The following is a 10,006-nucleotide window of genomic DNA, read 5'->3' as shown; positions in this document are numbered from 1 at the left end:
ATAGACAACGTAATATCAGTGACTCAGGATATCTTGTCCTCTTCTAGGTAAATTTTAATGAACCTTTAAGTTAGATCTCCCAGATCAATTTTCTATTTATGTGGCCTTTACACAAAAACTTTGTCCTCAGACCTTACTCGCATGTATGCAACAGAGTTCCTTCATGGATTTCACTGAATTTGGGAAGCTGCATATCTGAAGAAAACTGTTGAAAGAGAAAAGTATTCTTTTGCAAACTGTGAGCTATTTTGGCATATCAGCACTATTTCATATGATATAAGATTTTTCTACTCAAGTATTTGTTCTAAAAATTGAATGGAAACATGGAAAAATGGAAAAATGCTGTTTTGTTTTATTCTGTTTTATCCTGCAGAATTGCAACATGAAACAAAAGAAGTACTGAACATAAGCTGATCCATAGCATAACACAGTGTATTTTCTGAAACAAATAAATATTAGATTAATGCATTAATCTGTTTGGCAGCACTTCTATGGGCAAAACGGACATTTCCTCATATTGATTTTCAGACGCAGTTCGCCATTCACCACAATTTGGTTCCTGTAGTAATTGTTATAAAATCAACATTTTTTATGTACCTCTCAGCCCACATCCCAAATGACCTTGTTTAAATAGGCAGACCAGTAATCCAAAGGGTAGTTGAAACTTAGAAAGGCTATTACATGATCGTGAATCAGAAAGATTTCATTGTTTGAAATCCAAAACTGGAATAAAGTACCCCAGAGCAAGAGTGAGGGAACAGGAAGTTTATTATAAAATCATTCTGATTTTGATTCCATAATGGGTTTTGACAGAAAACTAAATGAATCATCTTATCGTTTATTTGTGTGGAGAACCTCAAAGCACCTGCTGAGCTTTCCCCAGGCACAATGTGTGTTCTGAATGGTTGGACACTTCTGGTCATTTTGCAGGCTGGCCTGCTGCTGTTATATTGAATACAAGACGTATTTGCTCAAGGGGTCCAGTTGTGCTAAATAAAATCATTCACTTTGGTTGGCAAATATTGACTCAAGAAGTTATGCTTTTATGTATTTCAGAGACTCATAATGTTTGAGAGTTCAGCAAGCAAACAAGAACAGGTACAGGAAGTTATTGTGATGTTTTAGACTGATGTTTATTTTTCTGCTGCTGATGTATGTTCTCCATTGTAGGTAGCCTGTTACTAGTGACCTTGTTATAATAGTGCACCACAGCTGATAAGGCCACAGACATTAATAGAATACAAATACATTTCACATTTCCACTTGGAGAGTTTATTTTAATTGTATTTTGAAATATACTATACCCTCAAGGCACTCTCTCCTCTGTAATATGCTTTCAAGGAATAAAATCCTGTAGAGAATGGAATGTATAATGGCATGAGGTGTAATGGAGAATCTTGTATTCAATTGGAGCTGTATCTGAGAGTATCCATTCAGCATAAATCTAAAAAATCCCAAGCTATGGAAGAAAATTAAACAGAGTCAGAAATAATAACTTTTCTTAATGTCTGATTTAATCATTTCTCTGACAAAGAGAAATAAGCAAATATCAAAGAACATACTGAAGTTTCCTAGATTTTGCTGATGCTTTTTCCATTTTTTGCTCCTCTTGAGCAACCTTGGAGAAATAAGCACTTAATATTTGTTTTCTAATTGAAGAATATTTTGCTCTGAATGACTGGCTTCCCAGTTGTTTTCGTTATCAGAGTTACATAAATCCAGAGGTAGCTTGACCATAATCTGGAGCCTTCATCATCTTCAGAAACCATTGCTGGATCCCGCACTGTGCAGACATATGTAGAGCTATTTTTAAAATATCATAGATTATAAATAAATAAATAAATAAATAAATAAATAATAAGAAGAGGAAATCTGTCAAGAAATTTAGAAATTTCTAGGTATTTTACTATGGTAGATAGTTTAAGAAAAAATCAGTTCATGCCTTTATTTCTTCATTTTTTTTTTTTTTTTTTTTATGAGTAAATGAAAGTTATACCACTGTTCTTGAGAGGGCCTTGCCTGGGAATAAGAATTGATGTCACTGAAGTTATTTTGCTTTTGTATTTTTATTTTATTTTAGCTTAATAAAGTTTATTTTATTTTATTTTACACTTTTTTATTTATTTTATTTCAATTTATGTTTTAATTACAGCTAATTACTGTGTGACTTAGGCTAAACTTTGGTCTGCCTTCTAATACTAGCGCCAACATTTCCTTATTTCTATGCAGAAGCTAAAATTTCGTCTTTTTGGAATGTCTAAGCTTACACTGAGGTACAAGTGAAGGTAAGAGAGATTTACCTGAAAATACTAATTAGAGAAAATGACTTTAATTTCTTCATAGACTATTTTCTAGGTTCTCGAGACATAGCTGTATCTGGATTATGCTTTGACATGAAAAAGTGAACCATAAAGGAAGTGCTGGCTCCTAGCTGAAAACATGACTCCAGAAAGATGATGGTTCTTTGTTCACGTTGGTCGTACTGAAAGTAAGTTCTCCTATTTATTTCCACAGAAACTAGAACAGATACAAAAAGTGCAATAACACCATTTAGTGGAGTAAATTCTTACCTATAAAACACTGTTTTTCAACATTTTCACCACTGTTGCCAGTGATGAACAAGGACTTGCAGGCCACACTTATAAAAATCTGCACCAGCAAAGGTGACCCACTGTTCCTGTCACCACTGCTGAAATGCACACATCCCTCATTGTGCTCACATTTACTGTTTGGTCTTCATAAATGTTCACAAAGCATTGATGACTGTCAGTGTGTACCATTTTTTCTGCATGGAGGAATTCAGTGGCTCACCTTTTCTTCATACTCCCTTGCATGTCAGATGCCATTTTGTCAGACTGCCCCTCTTCTGCCATCTGTCACACAGCAACAAAACGTAACAGAATATTGTTGGGAAGGTTCAATCTCTACCACCATGCCACCAATATCTGCTTCTATTGTTCTGTGCCAACATAAAAATACAGGAGGTATTACTTTCTATATTGCTTGTATTTGCTTGTCATAAATCCAGGTAAAGAATTAAAATAGAATGATGTGCTAAGTATGTATTCTTCTGTGAGGAGTGATCTTTAATCAGTGGGTATATATTCTGATTTTTATGATATGGACAGTTGTATGTGCAGCACAGAAGAAAATCAAATATAACCCACCATAACTTTGAGAAACCACAGGAGGAACTAGCTTAATTACTGGGTTAAATGTGACTAGTTGCATCTTGTTGAAAAGATAGTGAAGAGAACATCTTGCCAATAAAAGAATAGGAAAGGAGAACTTCAGAGAGTAGTAAACTGAGATTTATTTCTAAGATGATTCCAAGTCATAATAATAAAAGACCTCTCTGCAACTAATTTAGAATCATGAGGTGTATATAAGAATTACATGTTAAAATTCCAGAAATCGTGCACAAATTCTCAATTAAAAAAAAAAAAATACAGTGTCTCAAAATATTTGATGAAGTTGGATCTAGAGAAGAAGTGCTGTTGTGTAATATACTGTTTTTTGGGAACTTTGCTAGTTTATCTCAATTGTGAACATGATTTTTTGTCAGTTAATAACATATTTTTAAACCAAGCACATTATTTGTAAAAATCTGGTATATTCCATTGTTTATTTCAGACTTCTTTAAATGGCAAGAATCATAATTTTGTTAGAAACAAAGCAGATTAAAAATGGCCTTTCAAAATTCACATTTTCAATTATGGAGTGAAAAAAAAAGTAGTTATTTGATGTACTCTAGTCAGGTAACTCTTTGGAATCATTGCACGTGAGTGTTTACTTTGTGACTACAACAGATTATCTGGCTAAATCTATGTTTACTAGACATTTCAGGAGAGTACATAATTGATTAAAGTTCAGTGGCAAAGGTTAGGTCACTCAGACCTTGCTTTCTGGGAACATGTTAATTTGATCAAAGAAATACAGTTTCTTATTTTGGGGTTTCCAACTACTAAGCGGGTAATTTATGATTCTTTCTGATACGAAATAGAAGATTGAGCATAGGATTTTTCCTCTAAGCATAAAATTTTCTGATGTAAGGCAAATGAAAGTGACATGACTTTCTGAAACAGAATAAAGGAGAAAGTTTTCTTAGGTTAAAACAAACAACTATGCGTACATTTTGCAGTAACAGGCAAGTGAAGTAATGTATTGTAAGAGGACTTTGGAAGAATGCAAACACAGTTAATGAAAAATTTTTACAAACTATTACAATATAAGAATCTTTCAAAAAGTTGAATAATTCTGTGTTGACTGAGGTTTTTTTCTGTTCATTTTTCAGTAAATACTGTTGCTTACTGACACCCTAAAAGTATCTTAATACGTATTCCTAAAAGTATATATGTCATAATATAATTATATGTCATAATATCATATAATATATTCTTCCTCTTTAATATATGTTTTATGCCCATATGCCTAAAGCAGAGATGAGTATAAATGGTTTTGTTTGGACTACAATGAATAAGTATTTACTTACAACTGAAAAAATTGCAGTTGTTCCTTTGCAGAACTCCTATTACCATGCAAAATTGCTGTTCTCTGATGGATTTAGGGAAATAAGGGTGGCTGTTCTTGTCCCTCCTTGAGCAGATGTTGGACATCCAGAGGTCCTTTCTGACCTCAGCTATTCTGTCGTTCTGTGATTCTGTAGAGCACCGTTTCAAGTTTCCTGCTGTGAACAGTGGCATGATTTTTGTAAACAAGCAAACATATAAACTACTTAAATTACAAATTCAGATTATTTTATGAAAATATGCATCAATTAAAAAAAAAATGCAGGAAGTCTTGTAGAGGATTTTATCTACACTCCTCACCCTGTTCTTGATGATTATATTCTTTTCTATTAAGTAACAAGATATCTGATAATGTAACTAGAATTGTTAGGTTAAAAATCATTTACGTATGAAAGCTGCTTCAGATTTGTTCAAAAAAAGATTAAATAAAGATTGAAGCTGAGACGAGATGTTTAAATTGAATCAATACTTAGCAGATTCACAGTACTTGGGCAGTTATATTTCCGTATGTTGTTGAAGGCTGAAGAATGCTAGAAAGTGAAAGATTGTTTCCGGAAGGATGATAGAATACCTGACAGAGAGGCTCTAACTCTGTGACTGGGAGGGTTATGAATTAGGGACTGGTGTCATTCTCCACCAGGAAGCACTTGATTTCTTCCCACACTGTTCTGTATTAAAGGATGGAACGGAAAGAAGGCCATTAGATTGGAAAGACCTCTCCTCTGTGGTATTTCTCAGCAACTTTCTGTCTACTTCCCCCCTCTTGGTGCACAGTCCTGCTGCTGCCTTTCCATTAGTACTATTGTCTTTGTGTTGGGAAAATGGCTTAGACCATTAATATGTTTATACTGTGATCTTAACATTTTACATATTGTGTGTAAATTATTGAGAATTATTTTAAATTCTCAATTTGAATTTTCTAACAAATGCATTGTCCAGTGGTCTGGAGAAGGAAAGCTCCATCAGGCTCAACAAGCCTCCAATTGAAGGGCCAACTCCATGAAAAAAAGTGTTTGGAGAAAGTAAAACACTGATTCATGTTATGGGATCCTTTCACAGCTGAAGAAGCAGTTTTCCTCTGTTCTTCCTTACACAAAGCCTGACAGATATACTTCAGATAAACAGTTATCTCCTCAGCAGGATGTAAAGTCAAGATGGTTGGTAATCCGAAGTCATGAAGGTTATTACTGAATTGGATTGACTGAATGAGGGGAAAAATGCAGCTACTGTAAAAGCGAAGTGAAGTTTTTTGAGCTGATTGGTGTAGAAGGGTATTGGAAAAGAAGAAAAGGAAGTAATGTAAGTGTTGCAACATATTATAGCTTTTAGTCACCGAATTTTTGTTGTCATGATGATGTTGATAAAAAAAAGGGACTCAGTTAAACAGGTTATTTTAAGATCTACATGTAATTCCTTTGATATATATATATATATTTAAATCAAGCTTAAGTTTTATGTCAAAGAACCAAGTTTACATGGATTGCATTAAGTCAAAAAAATCTGTTTCATATGTGGTGCAGAAAGTGATAGTACATGCAAGTACTGAACCTAAATGTGGAGGTTGGTGGCCCAGCCTGTGGCAGGGGGATTGGAGATTCATGATTCCTGAGGTCCCTTCCAACCCTGTGATTCCGTGATTCTATAAAGTTTAGTGAGTCCATGACCCATGCTAGCTGATGTTATAGTAATGGTAAGACATTTTGCTTGTACAGTGATCCTTCAGGCTGAAAAGAGTTTGTAAATGAGATTGCTCTCTGCTTCTCTGAAGGAAGGTTGGAATCTTTGTTCCAACCTATGAGAAATAACAGTAGCTTAGTATGCATCTGGTCCATTTCATTTTCTCCCTTTCACTTGTATATTCAGAATGAGAAAACAATAAAATACCCTTGCATGGACTTTGGAAAGAGGGTACCTAAGACTGTTGTATTATACATATTTAAAATCACTAGACAAAAAGAAAAATATCTCAGTGATACAAAGAAAACACTGAAATTAATTGATTTTCACTTTAACATAAAACATACAAACTACAGAACTAATAAGCAGTTTGTGTATATCCATCTTCCCCTTTTTGAGCCTAAACATTATTTATAGTTGATTAAGTCCATCATTAAGAATTGGCAAGATATAGATTTTCCTTAGAGTATTGCCATACTGTGTTGTATTCTGTATTTTGTGTCTAAGTTATGACAGATGCTATTAGGCCTTACAAACAACAGAAGTTTTAGATGCAATGTATATAGCCATTCTTAGATCCTTTTAAATAAAGTGTTTATTTCTGCACCCTTTCTTTTTCTCTATGTAAATAAATTGTCTGTTTAATGTGCCTGGTATTGCTTTTCTTTCAAATAAAAATTCAAAGAACTTTCTTTTTTTACCTTTTTTTCTTCTCCCAGATGTGGAAGAGTTCAAGTTTTGTGCCTAGTCATGTCATCCTAAGCAAGTTACTTCAACTGAGCTGACTGTTGGTCTTGCCAAGTCATCTAACTGTGAATAATATGTCCATGCTCTTCCCTTGAGAATGGTTATTACTCTATGCAATATGCACCTCTCTTAGAAACAATAAGCTGCTCTGCAGTAAGAAGTATGGAATCAGTCTAGTCAGAAATAGATGTGAGCTTTGGAGATAATGTAAACTATGATTTCATACTGACAAAATACTCAAAGGCTTTTGTTTATTCTTTCTTTTTTTCTAAATAAGATTTCCCAGACATAAATCAATATGGCAGCATTTGAATCTGAAGAAATAAGAAACAGTAAGTATAGTTTTCAGCACTTCATAACTACTCATTATGTTTATTTCCCAGTTCTCTTTGTTATTTGTTTCCTGTATCTGTTTTGAGCCAACATATTTTTGGCTTTCAAGTTGAAGTGTGAGGCACTGCCAATCGGCAGGAAATATAATACAGATAAGATTCATATAAAGTCTTTTGAAATGTTCAAATATCTGGATGGGAAATGGATGTTGAATTGTTTATGTTTGGCACCAGAAGAAAAAGTTCCATTTTTAAATTCAAAGCCTCCCTACCTTTGCAAAAAAAACCAAAAACCAAAAACCAAAAAACAAATCACATGGGTCATATAGAGTTCCACTTCTGTAAAATCCATCAGAAGTCCGATAAAAAATTTTGTAAGTCAGCAACTTTATCTGTGGCTTGTCTGAAAGTCATTCTGCAGCTTAAAATGAAGTGGCCCCTTGCCCTGTGTCCTTTGGAAAAGTAGTGTATCTGCAATATACTCATGACACAGTAAAAACAGTTTTATTAGTGTTTTAATCCTTTTAAAAGAAGCGCATTGTTTCTAGATCACTTTACATTTCCCATGTTATCATTGAGCTTTTAATTTTTTGAGAATGTTTATCTAGATCTTCTGTCTCCGTATGTTCTTTTGTTTGATTTACAGATGAGAATCTCCAGAGACAAACTCCCTAGAATTCTGCAATTCTATAAATTCGCTAGGTGCAGATAAGGAGACTTTCTGTCCCAGTTTTCTGAATATTAACAGTATTGAAACTCAAAGTTCTGATGTTCACATTAGTGGTGAGTTTTTATACCAGTTCTTATATGCATGCAGGATGTAGCTCAGAGATTCTGGATGGCAGTAAATCTCAAACATGAAGTTGAGAACAGCATCACCTTTGGAACAGTAAAGCATTGCTAATGAGTACTAATCATATGGCAAAATCAGAGAGTGAGAAACTGTTTCTGGCATAGCTGCAGGCTGTTTTATGGAATAATTTATATTTCAAAGCCAGCAGAAGCAGTAATAGCTGAAAAAGATATTCAGGACAGACTTGCCAAGAAAAAAGTGCTTTAGCACTTGAAAATATACTCCAGAATCTGCAGGAATGGGAACTCATTTGGAGGATATACTCAATCTTGAAGCTTTGTGACATTTTGGGTTTGGTTGGAACATCCTCTCACTGATGGATATGGTTGAGTATATAATAATTTAATGCAGGGAGAGAAAGATACTGAAATGATAATCAAGAATTATGCGATGTTGGCAGAAACATGATTCAAAGAGTAGGATATAGGGTGATGTTTATGCTCTTATCTTCTTTTGATCCTTAATGCAGGAATTTTGATAAGATATGTACTTTTCAAAGTCTTCCCAAAGCAGAGATCGTACAGCTACAAAAGACTGAGGAATCTGAACGCAATCTGGTTACATTTCCTCAAGGAGTTTTTAAATCATGTGTCTGAGTCTGGGTGCATAAGATTCAACATTTAGATTTAAAGGGACTTGATAGAATATTGTGAAATCTAGTGGACCTAGATGCTATGAAAATTCATGTTTTAGTGATTTTCCTTTTTTATTTTTCACTGTGGAAGGCAAGAGGGGGTGAGTAGTACATTCTTAATAGCTTCTATTAAGTAATTAATACTACCTAGTTTTCCATTGACATCAAAGGTTTTCAACGAATACAATCATTTATTAGGTGCTCTTGAAAATACAAGTAATTTAACAGTATTGACATATTTGACATTGGATTTGATACAGGCAATGATATAGCAGATGGTTTACTAATCAAGATCTTGAGTTTACAAACACTATTAAGTGATATGTGAATAAATAAAATAATATCATTTTGTTCAGTATTAAAAAAACTTGCAGTATGCTCAAGATGATCAAAATGATAGGCTATCATATTAACTACTTTATTAGATTTAGGCATTTAGAAAATGCATCTTTCCCCGATATCAGACAACCTGCCTTTCTTCTCAACTACACCGTAGGCTGCAAAGATGAGAAGTACCCTCTCACCTGAGTTCAGATATGAGTTGGTTGTTTAGTGCCTTAAGGGTACATTAGCACAGGTATCCACACAAGGAGCTCTGTCTGGATGTCTGTGCAATGCAGTGCTTTAAGGATGGAGAAATACTATGTACCAGGAAGTCAAAAACGACTGCAAGTATTTTTCCTGTTATATTCCATAGACTGATACCTACTTTCTGCACTTCAGTAGTGATAAAAGTATCATTTAAAACTGCAATCTTACATTTTGAGAAGTTTTTATATTAAGATATGAAATTACAATATTTTGCCATTACAGATAGCATGTATGGTTGTCCTGTCACATCTGCATTCATTTTTAAAGATTATATAACATTGATCAAGGAGTGCAGGTGTCTGTGTGATTGAAACACTAATGATCTAGCTTTTAAATTTTACTGACTTTGCGTTGAATCTGTTATGAGTATGTTTTAGTTTCAGGTTAATTTAAATAACAGCAGAGTTTTGGAAAAAGAATTGAGTTCCATGAGATTTTCTTTATCTGTGTTTCCCATCTGGCGTGCTGTTACAAGCATTTAATCCTGTGTTTGCGGCCAACGTTTCCCAGAAAGCCTTATAATTGCTTGGAATTTGTATGAACAGTTCCAGTCTGGTGCACAATTAGGGATGCACTATAGAATTTTCATTGCTCGATTTAGTTGAAATTATAAGATGGATGGGGAACAATAATGCCCATAGTT

This window comes from Meleagris gallopavo, chromosome Z (assembly GCF_905368555.1).
Source record: "Meleagris gallopavo chromosome Z, MGAL_WU_HG_1.1, whole genome shotgun sequence".
NCBI classification, from domain to species: domain Eukaryota; kingdom Metazoa; phylum Chordata; class Aves; order Galliformes; family Phasianidae; genus Meleagris; species Meleagris gallopavo.
This window is presented reverse-complemented; position numbering follows the sequence as displayed.